Source organism: Sus scrofa, chromosome 6, assembly GCF_000003025.6.
Source record: "Sus scrofa isolate TJ Tabasco breed Duroc chromosome 6, Sscrofa11.1, whole genome shotgun sequence".
Taxonomy (NCBI): domain Eukaryota; kingdom Metazoa; phylum Chordata; class Mammalia; order Artiodactyla; family Suidae; genus Sus; species Sus scrofa.
The window spans coordinates 153,382,282-153,404,271 of record NC_010448.4 but is presented as its reverse complement, the minus strand read 5'-3'; the positions used below and the strand labels follow the sequence as shown (position 1 = coordinate 153,404,271).

Below are 21,990 nucleotides of genomic sequence, written 5' to 3'. Positions count from 1 at the left end.
CAGTCATCTCAACCATCAGAAGGAAGGGTGATAACCGCTACCTCCCAGAGGCCATGAGAGGCCAAGGTGAAAAGGTCTTATGCTTTGTAACATGGTAAGATGCTAGTTATTTTACTAACTCCTGGAAACAGCTCTTTAAAAGTTTTTTTTGAAGTTCTTTACACCTTTTTTTTTTGTGTGTGTGTGTGTGTCTTTTTAGGGCCACACCCGAGGCATATGGAGGTTCCCAGGATAGGGGTTGAATCAGAGGTGTAGCTGCCAGCCTAAACCATAGTCACAGCAACGTGGGATCTGAGCTGTGTCTGTGACCTACACCACAGCTCATGATAACACCAGATCCGTAACCCACTGAGCGAGGCCAGGGATTGAACCTCATGGGTGCTAATCAGATTCGTTTCTGCGGAGCCATGAAGGGAATCCTACACCTATTATTTAATCCTTACAATGGCCCTGAGAGGTAGGTAGTGTCATTTTTCTCCCGCTTTTACACTAAAGGAAACTGAGGCGCAACGAGGTTAAGCAAGTTAGCCCAGGTTCAGAGCTAGTAGAGTGAGATTCAGGCCCTGGCAGTCAGGCCTCACAGCCCAGCTTCTCACCTCTAGCTGTATTGCTTCTCTGTAGACATTATTCCACCTCTCCTGCTGCTGGTTTTAGAGATAAGGAAATTGGGGTTCAGAGAAGTCAAGTGACTTTCCAATGATCACGGAGCAAGACTATACATACATGAGCCACACAGAATCTTCTCACGCTCCCAAAGCAAGTGCCTGGTCCCAAGTGGGCCCTACCTCTCCGCCTTACAGGAATCCATGGAAGCTTCTCTCAGGTGGGGAGATAATCCTGTATATTGTGTCCTGCAGAGAGGAAGAAAAGGAACTTTTCAATTCCTTTCCTATAAGGCCAAGTGGGTGAGACCATGTCAGCCCCCGGCCCATTCCTTTCTACTTCCAGGCCAGCCACCATCCTCCAGCGAGACCCTGGAATTCATCCGTGTTGGGCAGACACACATTGTCTTCTTGAGACAAGAGATGGCTTCTTGACCTGAAGGTGAGCAACCTGACTTTATGTACCAGATGTAGCCCAGAATTCTAGCACCAGAGTCTGGCTGGCTACAGGTACTCAACAGTGATTATTTAGACAGTTTGATAGGAAGGAGAGGATGAGTCTTGGAATTCAGAAACCAATTTTCCATCTGCCAGTTTCTACCTGGGTAATAATAGGCAAATTTCTTCAGCTGGCTGAGTCTCAGTTTCCTCCTCTGCAAAATGAGGACAATAACAATGTTGCTATGAGATGTAATGTCACCATGAAAGTGGAAACACACTCTCAACTCCAAAGGGCTATACCCTTACTAACTATGATTATTATGATTGGGTCCAGCCTTTCCATTTCTCAGTAGAGAATGGCCAGGACCTCACCAGTCCCCATGACAAATGACCACACCAATCTTTCTAACACACTGCAAGCATTCTGTGTTCAGGCCTGGCTGCCTGTCCCCTGCATGGAATGTCACTCACTGTTTCCCCTCTTGGGGAAATTCTCCTGGTACCCCCAGGCTCAGCTCCAGTGCTGCCACCTTTATGAAACCTCCTCTCCTCGACTGGAGTCAATTCTTTCTCTGTGCTTCTACAGTACATACTTTTATTTTTATCTTGAATGAATGAGTGAATGTATTTGGGATTAGATACTAGAGGTTGAATGTTATTTCTTCTACTAATATTTTTTAAATTCCCCAAAGTCCATTGTTTATTTTAGGTCCACTTTTGGTCTTATACATACGTGCTGTAGGTTTGATCAAATGTAGAATAACCTATTCAACATTATAATATCATATAGAGTCTTTTCACTGTTCTAAAAAAGTCTCTGTGCTCTTCTACTAATTTTAAAACCTTGCAAAGCTGATTCACTGTCTGAGCCTGTCTCCATTCTGTGAAAGGGAGACAGGAAACCAACCTGAAAATCTAGGGTAGACACATATAAATTTACCTGCTGTGTGATTCCGTACCCTCAGGGATTTAATGCTATCTGTCTCAGACCTCTGGATAACAGTGCCCCAGATGTGTGACTTGCACCACAGGAATAAGAGTATATAAACCAATGATCCAGCTCATGAGGCGACCAGAGACTTGAACTCAGAGTCTTGCCTTGCGTGATGAACTCACATCATTTTGCCCTTGGCACACAGCCCTTTCAATTTCTGCTGTGGGAGACCAGCTAAACTTGTTTCTTAAGGACAAGGCTTTCCCCTGCCTGGCAAGCAATAAACTCAGCTTTGATTTTTTTTCAGCTCTGGTAATGTTCATAGTTACATCTGACAACCCTCATCTCCCAGGGTATGGTGAAGCTTAAATGAGTTTGGTACAGCGGCTGGTATGCAGTAAGCTTAACAATAAATGGTAGCTGGCGAGCAGCAGTAGTGTTGCTTTGGTATTGCTGTAGTATTGCTATAGTATTAAGGTAATTGCATACTTCTGTTTTCCCCTAGAGGTTCTGTGTGTTTTGAGAGTAGGGCATGTCTTACTCACCACCCACAGCCCCAGCACCCAGTTCCTGGCACAGGAATGAAAATGAATGGGATGGTTATTTTTAAATGATGAAGCACCCTACAAATGGGACTTGTGATTATTTAATAGGCAGTGGTAGACTTGAACTCAACCCCTCTCTGGTTATGAGGACACAGGGGAGAGTAAACTCAGGGATGAGTATTTATGAAGGCAGGTCTAGAATACAAAGAGAACCAGACCCACAGAGAAGCAGTGGTTTTTTGTTTGTTTTTGTTTGCTTGCTTTTTGTCTTTTTTGGGCCGCACCATGGCACATGGAAGTTCCCAGGCTAGGGGTCGAATTGGAGCTGCAGCTGCCAGCTTACACCACAGCCACAGCAATGAGGGATCTGAGCCATATCTGCAACCTATGCTGCAGTTTACGGCAACACCGGATCCTTAACCCATTGAGCAGGGCCAGGGATCAAACCCGAATTTTCATGGATACTAGTTGCGTTTGTTACCACTGAGCTACAATGGGAACTCCGAGAAGGTAAAATGTTTTAATCAACTTGACTCCAGCATGTGGGAGATGGGTCTACCTGATGGCAGATGAGGGAGAAGTAGCTGCCTGTTGGAGCCCAGAGCTACTTGGCTTTGGGTTGGGACTCAGGGCTGATGTGGTAGGGTGGGGATGAGCAGATGGATCTTGATTTACTTCCTGGATCACCTCCTGGGTGAGATGGGGATCCAGGCTGTGGAGCCCCTAGAATTCCTCCAGCAGGAAGTGGTGGCTGAATGTGCAAATGGCACTGCCAACTTAGGACCCCTCTCCCATTCCTGTGATTGAAGAGAGAAAGAGCTTCCAGCAGCCTCATGGTGGCCTGTCAGAGCTCAGAAAGTTGGCCAGGCCACTAAAGGGATGTTGTGATCTTGGCAGTGCACTTAATCTCCTTGTGCTTCAGAGTTGTGTGTCTTGAAATAGAGGATAGCAATGTCCACCTTGAAGATCGTTGAGAGGGTTATAAATTGAAAAACATAATGTATTAAAGATAGGAGTTCCCTGGTGGCTCAGTGGGTTGAGGACCTGGCATTATCACTGCTACGCATCTGGTGACTGCTGTGACATGGGTTCAGCCTCTAGCCTGGGAACTTCCATAAGTCTCAGGTGCAGCCAAAGGAAAAAAAAAAGATAAATTAACTGGTATCTATCACCAAAGCTAGGTATAGGATACACAAGGATGAAGCAGACACCTATTCTCAAGGACCTTATAATATTAGTTAAGTGGAAAAAGAGAAGGTGAGAGAATTACTGCACCGTGTGATATAAAACAATTATTTATCAAATGTGGTGTAATAGTCATTAACAATAAATGCGTAACAGTCATATCCCCAAGCCATTACATTAATATTATTGTACACTAGTGATACAAAACTATTTTAATATATTATTTTTACAGCAACCCTAAGAGGCAGTTATTATTATCCACGGGTACAGATATGGAATCTAAGACATAGATTAACAACTGGCCATGGGTTGCAAAGCCAATGAGAGGCAGACCAAGGGTTGAGATGGGGCAGGCTGACCTGAGTCCTGGGGCTTAGCTACTGCCCCTCAGCAACAGAGGCTTCCAGGCTGCACAGGAGACTCCAGGGTGCCCCGCCTCTCTCCTCATTCATTGGGCAGCCCACTAATACTGATTGACTGCTCTGTGTCAGAATCTGCCAAGCCTTGAAAAATCAACAGTGAAAAAGGCAAAAGCACAGTTCTTCCTGTGCAATGGAGACATTCTAAAGGGAGTAACATATGAAAATCCAAACACGTAGCCACCTCGAATGCATTCTTGGTAGCAGGCATTGTGCTAAGCACATTACAAATAGTATTTAATCTGGGAGACTCTCCTACAAGGTCCCATCATTAGCCTCATTTTACAGATGAGATAACAGAAATTTGAAGATATGAGACAGTTTGCCCAAGGTCCCTTAGCTAACAAATTACTAAGAGAGGATCTAAATTCCAGTGACTGACAAGAGAGTCAGACCCTAAGCTTGGGGTATCTCTGAAAGCTAAAGACCTCCTGGGTACTATGATGCAAAGTGCGAGGTATGGGAGAAAATCTCATTAAGGTGGAAAGACTGGAGACAGCCTCTCCAAGAGATGATGTGACATTTAATCCAAACCTGGAATGATGAAAAGTACTAGTGGCTGGGCACGGTATTAGGTGTTAATTAAGTCAACTTCCTCATGATCTCCAGGACTTCACAGTCTCATGGCAAGAAGAAAGACAATGCAACAAGTAAGCACGAGGACCAACCTCTTCCCTATGTTCCAGAAGTAACTGGGAGGATCCAGGAGAGAGGGTTTAATTTTAGACAGGGAGGAGATGAGTTGTAGTGTCTTAGAGAAGGCTCTGCTGAAATGGCATTTGATGTTGAAGAAGGAGTAGGATTCCAGGTGGAGAAGGCTAGGGAGAACCTTTTAGACAGAGGGCACTACATAGGCAGACTCATGGAGAGCACTGAAGTCTGAGAATAGCTGAGTTTACAAAGAGCCTCGACTGCCATGCTAAGGAGCCTGGCCCAGATCCAAGGAGGAGGCTGTGGTGACGGCCCAAGTTGTACTCATTGTGTGCCAGGCAGTGCTGTGGCCATGGGTCAATGGCAAAGTGAGGGAGCAGAGGCAGCCTAGGTGAGGGGAGAGGGGCTATTCCTCAGACTTGGCAAGTTTAGTATGGTCTCACTGGTCAGGCAACCCCACTGATGCTTTGGGAAAGGTAACCAGTGATTTCTTAAAGATGAGACGTCAGAGTCCAGGAGGGACTGACTGAACTCCTGAACTGGCCACCTGCCTAGCCTGGTCAGCTGGATGCTTGCAGAATGGTCTAAGAAAGGTCTTGATCCCAATTTTGCTGAAAGTATGTCGGAATCAAATAGACCTGTGTCTTTACTTTTTTTTTTTTCTTTTCTGTGCTTTGGTTTCCTCATTGTATCATAGAGATAACAGTTATACATATTTCACCAGGTTGTAGAGGTGAAATGAGATAACTCACTTATTGTTGTGAAATGAAATAATTCAGGAAGGCATTTAGCACCGTGCTCAATGCTAAATTTAGTCAGTGCTCAATAAAGAGGGACAATGGGTGAGGAAGGGGAAAAAAAGAAATAGGTGTCTGTAGTAATGGGGCAGAGGGAGGGAGGAAGAACTGGATGAAACCATCTAAATCCATATCATCAATAAATCAGTAAGAGTGATTTGCCTACTCAAATCCACAAGTCTTTGGGAAACCCATTTTCCCAAAGGGGATTTTCTCTGATGAATTTCTCTGTCTGTGGGGAATGTATTTCTCTTTCCTTCCTCTTGCTCTTCCCCAAAGAGAACAAATCTAGGGGGAGGAAGCTCAAGTTGCCAAGGAGCTACTGTGTGCTAGGCCCTTCGTCAAGAACTTCCTTTTATATTCACCCAACACCTCAGTTGGGATGTAAATTCTGTTCCGTCCATTTTCTAGAGAAGGAACCAAGACTCGGATTGAGTGCTACGCCCAACACCCCAAGCTCATGAGTGATGGATCCTGGATTCGGACCCATCTCTGTTGAACCAACATCAAGGCTCTGATGGCTCCTTCAAGCACACGTGAAGTCTCCCTGGGCCTGACTGGTACTCACCGCTCAGATTCTGCAGTGACAACAGATGGTCTTGAAAGCACTTCATCACTGAGCACAGAATGGTTTTCCCACAAGCGAGGTGGTTCAGTCGTATTAGCCCCACTTCACCCCTGAGAGGAGGCCACTGAGTTAATTATTTGAGCTATGAGCCCCTGGGTGGTATCATCTGAGGTAATGATCACAGCTTGTGGCTGCCACCCCGACCAGAGCTTTTGTTCACAATCTTCCCTCAGAGAAATGCCAGTGCCAGAGCTCAATTGCTCATTAACATGATTTGGATAATTTTCTCAACAGCCCTCCAGTGGAGCAGCTAAAGAAGGAGACTCTAAGAGCCCATCAATTCAGATGCATTCCCCCCCCCCTATTATTTCTTTCCTGAGTAGTGAAGACAGATCTGCATTGGACATCTGGATGGGACAGTCACTTGCTGGGTGATCCTAGCTTAACAATGTCCCCCCTCTCTAGGCCTCTTCATAAAAAGAGATATGATACCACGTGATTCATGAGATGTTTCAAGGACTGAACTGATAACATTTGCAGAGATGTCTTGGACTGTGCCCAGGGTTTTGGTGGTGGCTGATGAGCAATGAGGAAGGAAGGAAAGAAGGAAGGATGCAAGTAGACAGGTTTACTGAGTGCCTGTTGAGTGGCAGGAAATTATAGACAATATTTTATTTGATCCTCACAATAACCCTATGAGGGTATCGCCCTCATTTTGCAGATGAGGAAACTGAGTCAGAGATTTACTCAAAGTTGTTCTGTCAGTAAAAGCAATGCTTCCAACCAAATATGGGTGGCTTCAAAGTGTACTCTTTTTTCCAGGTTCTCTTTTCCTTTCATTCTGTTTCTCTCTTTTCTCTGTCTCTCTCTGTCTCTGACTCTCTTTCCATTCACTCCTCTTAGTCCTCTTCCCTCACTCTCACTTGCCCCCTTTCATCCTCTCTTTCATTCTTACTCTGACTCACTCACTCTCTTTCATTCCTGATCTCTCTCAGACCATGTATTTCTGTAAATGACCAAATAGGAGAAAGGAAAGGGGAAAAACTGGACAAAGATATATGACAGCCAGAGCAATGATGAAAGTTCTGAGCCTTGGTCTTCCCTGTGGACTCTGAGCCCAAGAAGTGAAAATTTAGAGAGTGAGTGGAAAGGGCTAGGAGGGCAGAGTCTTTCCCCTACAGATTTACATACTGAGGGTCAAGGCCAAACCCAAGGCAAAATCCATCCTCTAAAACACCTCCAGGAAGTGAGACGGAAAAGCACAACTTTCTCTTATTTCGTAGGTGAAGCTCAAATCTCACCTAGAGACTGAGTTCAAACCTCCAGCCTGAGACTTTGGACCAGCCCTTCACATCCTCCGAGCCCCAGTTTCCTCATCTGTAAAATGGGCATCGTAGAAACCTCCCTGCCTCCAGGATCTCGGTGAGGATTAGAGGCAGTGTCCTGCACCTGGCCTGGTGCATGGCAAGGACTCACACACGGCCAGTGCTTGGCAGTACTAGTATGGCTGCTGTCATGTCCCAGAATAAAGCTATGTCCCTGGTTTCCTCAAAACTCATTTCTTTGACATGTAGGCCTTTTGTAAATGTGAACTTTTCCCTTTCTGTAGACTTCCCATGGTGATCTGGCCCCTTTATCTACAGAGGTGTCAAGGAATCTTTGTGAATCAGCCATCAAGTGTAGGCTGCTTGATGTGACTGGGGGATTAACTTACAAGTGACTAATTTTTGGAGGTGCAATTTTGTACCTTCCCACCAGTGGCACTGGGTACTGTGGCTGGGTGTAATTACTGCTGATGAGTTTACTGAGGGGCTCATTAAAGTGTCGGTATTAATATCCATATGAATACTTTCAACAAAACCTTTTGTTCTTGGAGGAGGCGGTGTGGGAGGTAGTTACAGGAACTGTCCTGCTTTTCCAAATTTAATTGTCTAAATACAGTGCTGTCTCAGCAATTCAGAACAATTTTTTTTTCACCCTCTCTTTCCTTTTTCATAGGGCTCTGCCAAAAGCCTACTTTGGCAATAGGAATGATTAGTTTGTGTTTCAATAAACTTGCTCCATCAGAGTCACTTTATCCCAGCAGGGCACGGGGAGTTGAAATGTGCTCTCTTTAACCAGGGTGAACTGCTATTTATTGGAGATGAGTCTGGGGCAGGAGCTGTGGGAGTATGGATAAAGAGGAGCTTAACAGCTCATAAGCAAGTCTTCTTTCTTTTAGCTGATGCTTTGGGCTACCCATGAATGTCAGGGTCACAGTCTCCCTAAAGACCCACCCCCTTTTCCCAGTCTGCTGAATTATTCATGGCTAACATTGCTCTGAGTGTTTGCCGTGGTGCCAAGCTTTGCTAAGTTAATTCTCAGAAGAACACACAGAACTATTATCAGCGGTCTCATTTTGCACATGGAGAAACTGAGTCTCAGAGAAGTTAAGTCATTTGCCCAGGTTCACAAAGAAATCAAGTGGTAGCATCAGTATGGAAACCCAGGTTTGTCTGATTCCAGAGCTCAGCTCTTAACCACACTCCTCTGCTGTCTGCAGCAGTTTGGTGGTTCCTGGCATCCCACCCTCAGGCTTGCATGGGGGTTTTAGAATTTTATAACTGGGAGGTCTTGGTTTGCCTGAGAATGAAGGGGTTCTTGTGATAGGCTTTCAGTTTTAAAACTTGGACAGTCCCAGTCAAACCAGGATGAGTTGGTCATCTCCTACAGCTGTCAGGTTGGCCAAAGAGGTAAGAGGTGCAAAAGCTTCCAGACTAGGATGAGGACTCAATACCTCTTCCTCTCTAAATATGTAGATGAGGAAACTCTGGGAGAGGGGTCATGACTTACCCAAGGTCACACAGCTCTTTAGTAGACAGAGCAGGAAATGGAAAATAGATCTTAATATTTTCATGCCATTTCTTTCCTCCAATGAGTGAAGCTGCAGAATTTAAGTCAAGTAGCATTTATTGAGCTCTGGGCTGTGGCAAGCAGCTGGGCTGTGGCTTAGCAAAAGCCCAAGAGAAATAGGAAGCTTCTAAGCAGTGCTGTCTAATGGAAACCTCCATGATGCTAAAAATGTTCAGTATCTGTGCTGCCCAATACGGCGTTGCCTAGCCCTGTGTGGCTAGTGTGACTGAGAAAGTGAATTTTATTGAATATTAATGTAACAGCCACTTATGGCAAGTGGCTACTGTATAGCACAGATCAAACAAATATGATTAGTGTTTCAGAGACATTTTCTTTCTCTAAGAGAACAGATTCGATAGTGGGTTCACTCTTGAAGATGAAATCATTTCTTGTTTTTAAAGCGAAGGGACGATGGGAACAGAAAGGAAGTACCACGTAAGGATGGCACCCTGGGTACCAGGACTAAAGTAAACATTAACTCCCGTGTTGTGGAGGACCATGGCCAGCGATGCTGTGTTTCTAACTGGCTTCCAAGTGATGCCAACGCTTCTGGTTTAGAGACCCCACTAGGTAGCAAAACCCTGTCTCTCTTAAAAAGCAAAACTTCCTCCCTTCCTTCCACTGCCAAGAAACACTTACAAGATACCTATGGAGAGGAAGAGACATTACCAGTTGTTAAGAAATTACGAAAACTCTGAGGAAGAGAGAGTTCCCTTGTGGACTTGAAAGAGGACACCTCTACCACTGGAGCTTTGAGGGCCAATCACACATCAGTTTCATCAAATGCTATAAAATCAACCAGGAGAGGATGGGGACACAAAGAACGTGTACTTCGGAATGAGGCCAGTTTGGGAAGGATCTCACTTCTGCTCCTTATCATCAATGTGACCTCATGCAAACCGCCACCCTCTGTTCATCCTTCTGAGCTTCCAGTTTCACCCTCCACCCTGGGGAAAATGAGGGTAATTCATGGTGATGGAGATGGTGGAAGAGAAATCACGTGTGTCAAGGGCTTGACTGAGCACACACTTCACGTGGCTTCCTCCTTCCCTCTCTCCCTCCTTCTCACGTCTCCTTTTTCTCTCACATCTCTGGGAGGTCTCCTCCAAAGGCCACTCTGAAGGGTAGAGAGACAATGGCATCTGGACTCAGGTCGATCCATCTAGTCTTTATCCCAGTTGGCCACTTTCGCCTATGAGCTCCAGCCAGGCCAGGAGTTCCATGCAAGGCTAGGACCCACTACTTCTTTTTACCTAGCACAGAAATTTCTTCATGCCCTCTTCACCATCTTATCTCTGTATGGATTGGAAACACAGAGAAGATGGGGGAGGATGAGAAAGAGAGAGAGAGAAGAAGGGAGAGAGACGGGGGGAGAGAAGGTGGGGGAGAGAGAGGAGGAGAGAGAGAGAGGAAGAGGGGGGGATAGAGAGGGGGAGGGAGGGAGCCAGAGAGAGAAAGGGAGAGAAGGAGGGGGAGACTGAGGGAGTGAGAGAGAGAAAAACATGTCTAATCACTAAATTGGGTCTGTGCTGAAATCCAAATAAATTAAGTTTTAAAGAAACGAAGTATGTGATTTCCTTGACAGGAAGCGGAGTTCACATGAAGGGCCCATGTTTTAAATGACTGTGATGACTTTTTGTTTGCACCTCCGAAGAGTCTTAGCAGCAAGACTAGAATGTTATTCTAAGAAGAGGGCAACTTTCTTCAGCAACTGTCCCCCTGGAGGGATGGTGACCCTACACTCCATTTTCCAACGTTCATCTTTCCCACGTCCCTGGTGGGGGTGAGGGGGGTCTCTTCACCAGGGTCCATCAGACTCCCAGCCAGCTGACTGGCTGGACTAGTCATTTGAACCCTCCTGGTTGTCTATGACCTGTCTGAGCCACCTACTGAACTGTAACCTGCTGGGTTAGCTATGTACTACCCCGGCAGTGTTTGGCATACACTTAGAGTTCAATAAATATTTGTTAAACATTTATTGAGTTCATTGTTTTGATAATCCCTAGGACAGTAGATTGCAGTATTGATTCCAATTCTTCAATCCATACTACCCTTCATCTCTGCCATGGCTAAGCTCCTGCTACGCCCCTTCCCCCCAGCCCCCAGAGTTTCTGATGCTATAGGTCTGGGGTGACGCCAGAAAAATCTCAACTATAAAAAGGGCTTAAGAAAAAGCTCCAAAGCATGCATTCTTCTTTAACACCAAAGGAAAAAAGAAAGAAGACCCGTCTTGATGAGCTTCCTATTTCTTTTTCTTCGATAAACTTGCAAAGAAGACTAGATTAAGATAAAAGTTGGACAAAGGCCACCCAGAAAGGAGAGCTCAGCTTTTAACGGTCCCTCAGCCTACATCTGATTAAGGACTGCCCTGTGACTGGAAAGCGTTTCTCCTCCCAGGCCCCGCTGGACCCAGATGTTCCCAGGCTGCGCCCCAGGCCTCACAGGGCTGGGCCTTTTCAGGGTCCGGGGTCCAGGTTGGGGGCCTGGGGATGCTGAGCTCCTGTCACCTCCCTCTCCTCCCAGCCTCCTTCCTTCCTTCTCTCCTGGCAGCAACTGTATCCTGTTGCTCTGAGCAAGGGCCCACAAGAAAGGCCAGTGGCAAGTTATTGTGCTGGGAATGAAGACAAATGAATCCCTTTTCTGTAGGGCTCCTGGCATCCGGTGGGAGGAAGGAAAGGACAATGCTTGGAGGGAGCTGGCTGGGCTGACCCCCTCCTGTTGGCTCTCCCCTCCCCTTTCCGGTGCAGCGTTTGTCAGCCCCAAAGCCTCCACTTCCTGAGCAATCATTAGATGCACGCGTGAGGTATGTGGTTCCCCAGTGCCCAGGCAGATTCCTGGCCCAGCCTCAGGAAGTGCAGGCAGAGTCCTGGGCTGGGACCCTGAAACGGAGAGAGTCTTGGCGGCTTCTCACCCCCCCTGCTACCCTGACTACTGCCAAATCACTTCCCATCCCTGGGCCTCTGTTTGGCATGCTTATAAGTGCCTTCTGTCTGCCTGAAACTGCTGTCTGCATCAGTGCTTCCCAAACCTCCGTGGGCACCAGAATCCCCTGGAGGGGGGCTTGGGAGCCTTGCACTCTGAATGCGCCAATCCTGCGTCTGGGCACACAGAGCAGACATTTCATCACTGGAAACGTTCTGGGATGACGCCCGGCCCCCTAGATGAAAGGATTCTCTCTCCCCTCACCTGGCTCTTTTCTAACTCTTTCCAATGAATTGGTACATGAGAGGTTGGAGGCACAGGGATTCCAGAAGTGCTAAGAGGTTGGGCAGAGACACAGGATGTTTTTAGGGAGTGCCTTGGGTTCAACACCTGTGGAAGAGGGCAAGGGCAAAAGTGGGACTAGCCAAGTGAGAAGGCACTCCACAGATGCCGAAAGTTAGGTCGGGATGACCAAGTCTCAGCACCCCTGAATCAAGCCGTCACTGGATTGGGCAGCCCCAGGAAGGGCTGTGACCTTTGCGGGCGGCTGGGGGGCAGTGGTTTTCCACAGCTGAAGCATCTGTGAGGGCTGTCTGTCTGCCCATGGCACTCCCAGCAGCTGGAGTCTTTAATGACCAGTTCTTCAGCCAAAGGGGATCTGGGTGGTTTAACACAGCATCCACCCAAATGTGGAAGGGCAATTCTGATGAAATGACATAAAGAACCAATGAATGTTTTTGAAGATGAGTAGTCAATGATTATGTTTTAAACCCCTGATCTTTCTAGGGCATTTTATATTTTTCGAAACATTCTCCCATATAAAAGCTTATTTATGATTTCCATTCTGGGTTCTGCAGGCAGGCTGGAGAGCCCTAGGTTCTAAAGGAAAAAGCACTGGATTTGGGGCAAGTGAGAATGCCCGAATCCCAGTTCTGCCACTGTTTGGCTGGGAGTCCCTGAGCAAGGTTCTCCTGTTTTCTGGGTCTACTCTGTGAAAAGGAAATGATCACACATAATTCACAGACTGGCTGTAAGGATTTAATTAAGGAAGAGATGTAAAACAGAGTGTCTGGCACGTGGTCAGAACTCAAGAAATCGTTAACAACACCAAAAACAACTTCAAAAAAAAAAAAAAAAGCAACAATACACATTATCTTCCCATTTTGCAAACAAAAGTATCCAGACCTATAAAGGTAAGCGTCTTCCTAAGAACTCACAGTGGACTATAGGTAGATCCAAGATCTACTGTGTATCCCCTACTGACCTCAGTGCTATGTGGCCCCACAGCTTTTCACCATAACTACAGAACCTATAGAGGTTGCACAACGTTTGAGGGGTCAATTCAGGTGTTCTGTTTATAGTTAGCACTGGAAGGAGTCTTAGAGATTATCTCATTGCAACCTTCAGAAATTCAGGGCTCTCCGTGGCCCAGTCTCCAGTCTATCAGTAAGCATAGCCCAGGAGTGATCAAGGACAATTCCCACAGCCTTCTTTTGTCTCTTGGGAACTTTAAGGAAGACCAATTCTCAGCAATACTTCTTAAGAAATCTTTCCTCCTGGAGTTCCCGTCATGGCTCAGTGGAAAGGAATCTGACTAGTACCAGTGAGGACGCAGGTTCCATCTCTGGCCTCGCTCAGTGGGTTAAGGATCTGTGCCTCTGGGGTAGGGCAGCAGCTACAGCTCTGATTTGACCCGTAGCCTCGAACCTCCATATGCTGCAGATTCAGCCCTAAAAAGACCAAAAAAAAAAAGGAATCTTTCCTTCCTTACCGACTTATTGAATTGTACTATTGCTCCCAAACCACACACTCAGCAAATACAAAAACAGTATCTCTCTGACTTTTGCCCTCAAAGTTTTTTTCCCTAGGTCTCCTCCTCAAGGCTTTCTTACACAGATCACTCAGTTTATGTCTTTTCTACATTTTCCAAATTTAGCACCCGTATTAGCAAAGATAGAACTTTCCATAGGTGAATTGGGTTGGTGAGGGAGGGGAAGGAGGAAGCTAGGGGCGGGGACAATATTCAAAATTGTTAACAGATGACACAGTCTGGGTACCCACAAATCAAAATCGATTGGCCAGTGGAGTTCCTGCTGTGCTGCAGCCGGTTAAGTACCTGGTGTTTTCTCTGAGACCCCATGGGCTCAATCTCTGGCCCAGTGCAGTGGTTTAAGGATCTGGCATTGCCACAGCTGTGGTGTAGGTTGAAGCTGAGGCTCAGATTCACTCCCTGGCATGGGAACTTCCACATGACAAAGGTGAAGCCAAAAAAAAAAAAAAAAAAAAAAAAAAAAAAAAAAAAATTAAGTTGGCCAAAGAACTGGATTAAAGTCCTGGAGGCTCCCTTCTGTATTATGACTTAACTCTTTCGTTGCTGACTCGAGGGAGGTCCTGGGGGTGGTTTAGGATGGCTGAGGTGGCAGAGGAAACCAATGAAGGGATCAGGGCAGCAGCAATTTATGAATCAGTAGGAAAATATTTCAGTTGTTGCTATTTTAACAACTAGTCTCACAAGTAAGCTGCAAACTGTCTATCTCCCCAGCCAAGATGCATCTATGTGGAACAGTAAGTGCATCTGACCACTTTCATCCCCGGCTCCCTGGTCTCTGGTGTCACAGGACAGCCTATTGATCTCCAGGTACCTTCTTCATAGGGTTCTCGGAAGGATTAAATAAGTTAATACATGTTAAAAAAAATGCTCAAAAAATGCTCAAAAAATGCGGTGCCTGGCAAAGGAAATGTCCAATAATATTATCCACTATTAGTAACTAGAACTTTACAGGCATTTCTCATTTAATCTCATAAACTTATAAGGTGGGAACTATTATCCCCATATTACCAATAATAAAGCTGAGGCTCAGCGAGGTTAAGTAATTTGCTCAGGTTTATACCAATAGTTAAGTTATAGAGCATGAATTTAATTCCCATATTGAGGGAATCCAGATTTCCTGTCACTACGTCTAGAGCCTCTGGCTCTTTCTCTCTGACTCAGGCTCCCAAAGTTTATGGATTTGGGAAACTACAAGTTTCAGGGTGGGGCTGAAGACTCAAGCATTTATGCTGAATCAATGCATACACTGTGGACTTTCCAGATTCTGCTTCACCATATTCCAAGGGCCCAGAGGTAGAAGCTGGCAAGTCCAGCTCCTGTAACATCCCGTCTCCTGGAATGGATGTGAGCATGCAATGTTTAGTCTATTGTTTTTTCCCAGAAAGTCTACATTTCAAGCTGCTTTACTGGAGGATTACAATTTAGGAATCCAGAACAAATGGCTTTTCCGAAGCCCTCCGTGCTAAAATGTTTTATCATGTTACCTATCCCAACTGATGCAACCAAAAATGTCAAATGTCATGGTGGCTGGGGTTACGTGACAGCAACTTAGAGGTGCTGAGTGCAAAGCATGTGAAGCACTTTCTTACCCCCACCCCATAAAATGTGTTTTGAAGTTGAGAACTGTTTGCAATGACTGAATTGATCTTTTGAAACTGTTAACTACAGTTAACAGTTATTGTAAATTTTGACAACGGTATTTGGAGGCATATTGTTGTGGAGTCTGGACTCTAGCCATTGACTCTAGGGAACTGAACACCAGCTTCATCTTTACTAGATGTGACCTGAGGCAAATAACTTCATGTGTTGAGGCCTCAGTTTCCTCATCTATAAGAAGAAAATAAGGGAGTTCCCATCATGGCTCAGTGATAATAAACCTGCCTAATAACTATGAGGACACAGTTCAATCCCTGGCCTCGCTCAGTGGGTTAAGGATCCCACATTGCCTTGAGCTTGCAGGTTGCAGACACAGCTCGGATCTGGCATTGCTGTGGCTGTGGTGTGAGCTGGCAGCTCTGATTCAATTCCTAGCCTGGGAACTTCCATATGCCACAGGTGAGGCCCCAAAAAAAAGAAAAAAGAAAAGAAAAGAAAAGAAGAATATTATTACATTTCATAAGGCTATTGTGAGGCTTAATATGCAAGTGTGTGTAAAATGCTTAGACTTGGTTAGACATGTGATATTAGCTCAATACTAACTGATTTATATTTGGAGACAGTACCCTCAATTTTTCTAGAGATTTTATAAATTGGGTGAAAGTAATTAGTACAATGTCTGGCACAGAGTAACTGCTCAATAAATATTCATCATCAATAGCATTGCTATTATTTTGATGTTATCATTATTAGAACTGGAGTTTTTTTTACCTTTCAGTCACTCACTCATTCATTCATTGAATTACAAACCTGATGTCAGACACTGCTCTCCACACTCGAATGAGTCTGACACCTTTCTTGATGTCTAGAAGGTCACAAAATCATGAGGGAGGCAGACTGATCAAGAGAGAAGGGTTTTAGCTGCTGTAACAGAATGAAAGTCTGTACTGGGGCCAGTCAGCAGGGGAAACTGATGGAAGAAATAAGTTTTGGATCAGGAACAGAGAGCAGGAAAAACTGCTGAAGAAGGCACTGGGCTGAGAGTTGAAGGAAATAGCCCCTGGAAAGACCAGGGGAGGAGAGAAGGCCACTCCATGCAGGCAGCCTGGAGATGTGAAGCAGCAAGTTCTGAATGTGGAAAGCTACGTAGGGTTTGGAATGCTTATGGACAGGAACGAAAACCTGGTAAGGGAACTGAGTGAGACAGGAGTTGGATCAAGCACGAGGGTGGAGGGCCTTTTATGCACAGTGAGGACTTGGGCTCCGACCCATTGTAACCCACTGTCCAGATTTAAGCATGAATGTGAAATGATGGTCTCTAAGTTTTAGGCCCTGGGGGCTGTGCGGAGGGTTGGTCAGAGGTGTCCATATGGGAAGACCAACCCAGAGATGGCAATCTGTGGGAGAGATGATGAAGACCAGGATGGGGTGGTGAAGCAAGAATGCAGAGGTCGTAGTACCTACTTGAATGTGAGGGGGGAGACTCAGGGGGCTGCGTAGATATTCACACCCTTCATAATTACAGGGATTAGCTGGGAGGTGTTGCCCACCAAGGAGACTGATAAGGAAGGTTCCGAGAGTGAGGGGTAGAGAGATGAAATGGTAAGGAGTCCAGCTAAAGCCATGGTCTTGGGCATCGTACCAAGTGTGGTCTGGAGTCTAGGTTCTGCCCCTTACGAGGTCTTTGAGCTTGGCCAACTTGAACCTTCGAGCTTCTGTTTCCTCTTCAGTGAAATTCACGGGCAGACAACAACAGCAACAGCTCATAGGTTGATGATGATGTGAGGATAAGAGGTTGAGAAGATGCAAGTAAGGTGCAAGAGGAAACAACCTGCACTTATTAAGAACTTGGCAAGTACTGAAGAATCAGAAGAATGTCGTAGAAATCCAGAGGAGACAGAGTTGTGAGAAAAGGGAACTGGCAATCCTGCAGGTGTCACAGGGAAATCAAGTGAGACAAAGCCTTGAAAGGGACCTTGGGTCCCTTGGGCTGGGTGTGGGAAGGCCACTTTGTGATCCTGTAGAACACTGCTTCAGCACAAGATTCTCAAAAGAGGAAGAGAACTTTCGATGAGATGGCTCGTTGTAGCTTTATTATTCGACACAGGGTAAGAACAGAAGCCCCACCTTGATGAGAATCACTCATCCCTGGATGAATGCAAACCACTCACCAGCCTCCAGCCCAAATGCCTGCTCTCACCTCCCACAGGTAAGAGCCCCATCACATTCCTGACCACCTGCCCAAATGGAGGTCCTACGGAGCTCACCCTCTGTGTCCTGAGTGCCCAGGAGAGGGCCAGGCCAGCTACTGCTGGCACACAGAGGCAAAGCAGTAGACAAGCCTGGCTCTTGTGGAGTGTACATCCTAATACAGGGACGGATGCTGAGCAGGGGAGTCCAGACAGTGAGGGAGATTGTGAAGGAGGCCTAGGTGTGCAGTGGGGTGGGGAGGGGGCTGGGCGTCCAGGGAAGCATTAGATTTGGGTCAGGAAAGGTCTTGGGGAGTGGGTGGCTTTTCAACTGAGAGAGGCAGCCATGCAAGAATCAGGAGGGAAAGCATCCCAGACCCTGAGACCAACACGCACAAAAGTCCTGAGGCAGCAACAAATGTGGCCTGTGTGCAGAGAAGGAAGATCTATGGGGCTTAGAGTTGGGGTGTGGCGGGGCTGGGGGACACAGGAAATACGATTGCAGAGATTCAAACAAAAATAATAAAGAAAGAAATAATTTAAAATATAAAAATGAAAAATTATATTTTTAAATAAAAAAATAAAAAATTTAAAAAAATAATGCCATTTGCAGCAACATGGATGGAATTAGAGATCAGACTAAGCAGAGTAAACCAGACAGAGGTCAGATATCATATGATATTATTTATATGTGGAATCTAAAAAATGATACAAATGCACTTATTAATAAAACAGAAACAGACTTGCAGACCTAGAAAGCATACTTTTTTTACAAAAAGGAAAGGGGGAGAGGGATAAATTAGGAGCCTGGGATTAACAGATACACACTACTGTACATAAAATAAACAACAAGGTCCTACTGCATATTCCATATCTTGTAATAACCTATAATGGAAAAGAATCTGAAAAAGAATGTGTGTGTGTGTGTGTGTATATATATATATATATATATATATGTAAAACCAAATCACTTTGCTGTACACCAAAAAGTAACACAACCTTGTCAGTCAACTGTATTTCAATTAAGGAAAAAAAAAGATTGCAGAAACAGGCAGGGCCTTATCACTGATGAAATGGGGTCCCAATTTCCTCCCTCACTCACTCACCACCTCACCTCTAATGGTCTGCCCACCTTGGGAGCATCCTGAGGGCCACTGTCACACAGACTGACCCCACTTCATAGACGCAACCTTGAGTGTCCTCACAGTGGAAAGCCTCTGTGGTTCTGTGCTAACAACCACAGTGTCACTCCCCTGGCCTATGGGATTCTTTGGCATAAAGGGCCCAGGGCCTGTGACAGGAGGAAGCATTGCTTTGAAGATTTGTATATTTCACTCTAAGGGTAGAAAAAGGAAGAGACGCTTTTCCCCCATCTTTTTGGAAAATTTGAAATTTACAGAAATGTTACAAGAATAATACAATGAGCATATGCCCTTCTAGCAGCCCCACCAAGTGTCCACATTGGGCAATATTTACTTTCTCTCTACCTCTCCCTCCCTCCCCACCTCCCTCTCTGTCTCTTGCTATGTATTTATCCATTTTAATTTTTTTGTTGTTGAACCATTTGAATATTAGTTGGAGACATCATGATAGTTTGTCCCCAAATATTTCGACCTGGATCTCCTAAGAACAAGAAAGTGGGAATATTCTCCTATATAACCACAATTTTCATTCAGCCCACTTTTATGATACAATATACAGTCATAATACATATAATATAATATACAGTCATGCCCAGGATCCAATCAAAGATCACACATTTTAACTACCAGGTCTTGTTAGACTCTCCTTTTGTCTAGAATGAGTCCCCAGTTTTTAATTTATTTTTGGTTGTTTTTTTAAGACTTTCATGCTAGCGAAAAATCGGAAGAGTCCTGGCTAGTTGTTGTGCAGAATGTCCCTCAGTTTGGATTTATCAGATTATTTCTTCTTAACTAGATCCAGTTTGATCAGTTTTGTCATGAGTACCATACGGATGAGGTTGAGCCCTTCTCAGGGTCTCACATCAGGGGCCACAGGATGTCCCATCATTGGTGACACCCTCTTTGATCATGTGGCCAAGTGGTGCCCACCCAATTTCTCCACTGTGAAGACAGCTTTGTAGTTGATAAGTAGCTTATAGACTGGTGGTTTGAGGCTATGACTATCCTTTTTCCCATTTTTTTCACCTAATGGTTTTAATATCCAGTGATGATTCTTGTTTGAATCCAGTATTATGGTGGTTGAAAAAATGGTGATTTTCTATGCTGAACTTTCCTGCTACATTTCTTAATTGATGTTCTTTAGTGAAAAAGAACCTTCCTCACCACCCACTTTCAGGATGTGTCCACTCTCGGCACTCTTGGTGCTTGGGTTACACTGACCAAGATTCAAATTCCATTCAAATTCAAAGGCCAACTGGTTTAGCTTAGGGAAGATGATGCAACTTAATTCACAATTCCACTAAGGCTGGGGGAGGGGTCATCCCTCAAAGAAAGCTTGAGATGCAATCTTTAAAAGTGGCAGAAGCGGAAGCCAGGCAGGCAAAAACAGAAACTATTCATTATGGCAAAGAGTTACTGTTCTAGGGCCGCTCCCTCGACATATGGAGGTTCCCAGGGTAGGGGTCTAATCAGAGCTGCAGCCGCCGGCCTATGCCAGAGCCACAGCAACACAGGATCCAAGCTGCATCTGCGACCTACACCATAGCTCACGGCAATGCCGGATCCCTAACCTACTGAGTAAGGCCAAGGATCGAACCCGCAACCTCATGGTTCCTAGTCGGATTCGTTTCCACTGAACGACAACGGGAACTCCAAGGAGTTACTCTGGATGGGGCTTCTTCCCATCGCTACCTGAGACATCCTAGGCCCCCAAATAGCAGTGGCTTAAAAACAATAGAAAGAAATCTTAGGTCAACACATCAGTAAGCTATTCAGGAATGGTTGGGTCTCATACTGGCCCAGACTCCTTCTATCCTTTGCTTCATTGGGTGTGGCCATCATTCCCAAGGTTACCTCTTGGTCCCCCATAGCTCCCCTAGCTTAAGTTTTCACTCTATATTTCAACCAAAGGAAACAAAGTAGAAGAAAGCCATTCCCTTTAGGATATTTTCTGGAATTCGGACATACCATTTTTCCTGGTATTCTACTAGGCACCATTTACTCACATGGCTGTGCCTTGCTACAATGAAAAGAGAGCAACTATGGTCTTGGGTCCAGACAGCTGTTTGCCCAGCTAAGAACAAAAAGCTCTGTTACAACAGAGGAAGGAGAAAACCCAAAGTAGAATTGGTCTCTTCCACAGACCCCACAAAGTACATGCTTGTTTTAAAGGGGAGAAAAAGCAGAACTCAGGAAGCTTGAACAACCTGGTCAATGTCACACAGACAGTAAATTATTGCGTCTGATGCTAAATGGTGCTATACTAAAGTAATTCTGTTTTTATCTTATTCGATCCACTTTCTAACTCTATATCAATGTAGATTTGTTAAATCGCCTTCTTTGTGGAGTGAGTTGACGCCTCATGACATAATGCCTCTAGTGATAGCAGGTCTTTCTTAGAAACTTAGAAACGTGCTGTTCATTCCTGGCCAATGTTCCCTGGACAACAGTGCAGACAGCTGAAACCCTGATACGTACGTGGTGGTGACAAGAGATGCAGATGGAAAATAGAATGGCAGTGGGTGTGTGTTGGAAAATACCCCAGCCTGGGAGCCTGGATACCAAGTCTCCAGTCCCAGCTCAGTCACTCATTAATTGTGTGATCCTGGTCTCATCATGACCCTCTGTCCCTCAGCTCCCTCCTCCACGTGTTCCTTCCAGCTCCGATTCTCTCTTGTTTTAGGCAATATCTGCTTGCATGATGACTCAAACTGGAATCTGGATTCGAAGAGCACAAAACCTCTACTTCCCTATGTGATGCAATTTTAGAATCTCTTGGATAGCAAGGTCACACTTGCTAATTGGGTTTGCATTATAAAATCTCATAGGATTAATGGTAAATGTTCATTAACCAGAATGTCTTTGAGAGTAGGAATCATGTTTGATTTTTCTTATGGTTATTTCCCCAGCAACTATTGAAGCCCCTGGTACACGCAATATTGATTGACTTATTGACCGACCTAGACAATGTCCTTGCTAGACAGACATGTGTGATAAATTATTCCCCTCCCCCCTCTCCTCAAGAGCAAGCAGGAGCTTCAAGGGAAGGAGTTAGAAAACTCAGATTTACACAGCAATTATTTTCAATTTACTTTTCACAATAACTCTTCAAGAAAGCTCTAATAATCCTCTTTTTTATGGTTGAGAAATCCAAGATGTGGAAGGATGAAGTAACTTCTTAAAAACAACATAGTTTTTGACAAGAAATGTTCAGAAACTAGATGAGGAAAACTATAAAACACACCTGAAAACACAAAAATAGATGCGCAGCATTTC

General features: G+C 45.1%; 1 long non-coding RNA gene across 1 annotated transcript in view; it reads right to left on the bottom strand.

Moving 5' to 3' along the window:
- The window catches only part of LOC102165506, a 190,638-nt gene continuing 169,030 nt past the window's right edge, over positions 383-21,990 (bottom strand). Inside the window, exon 4 of the long non-coding RNA XR_002345481.1 lies at positions 383-851. This is a non-coding gene — a long non-coding RNA (uncharacterized LOC102165506). The remainder of the gene's footprint in view (positions 852-21,990) is intronic.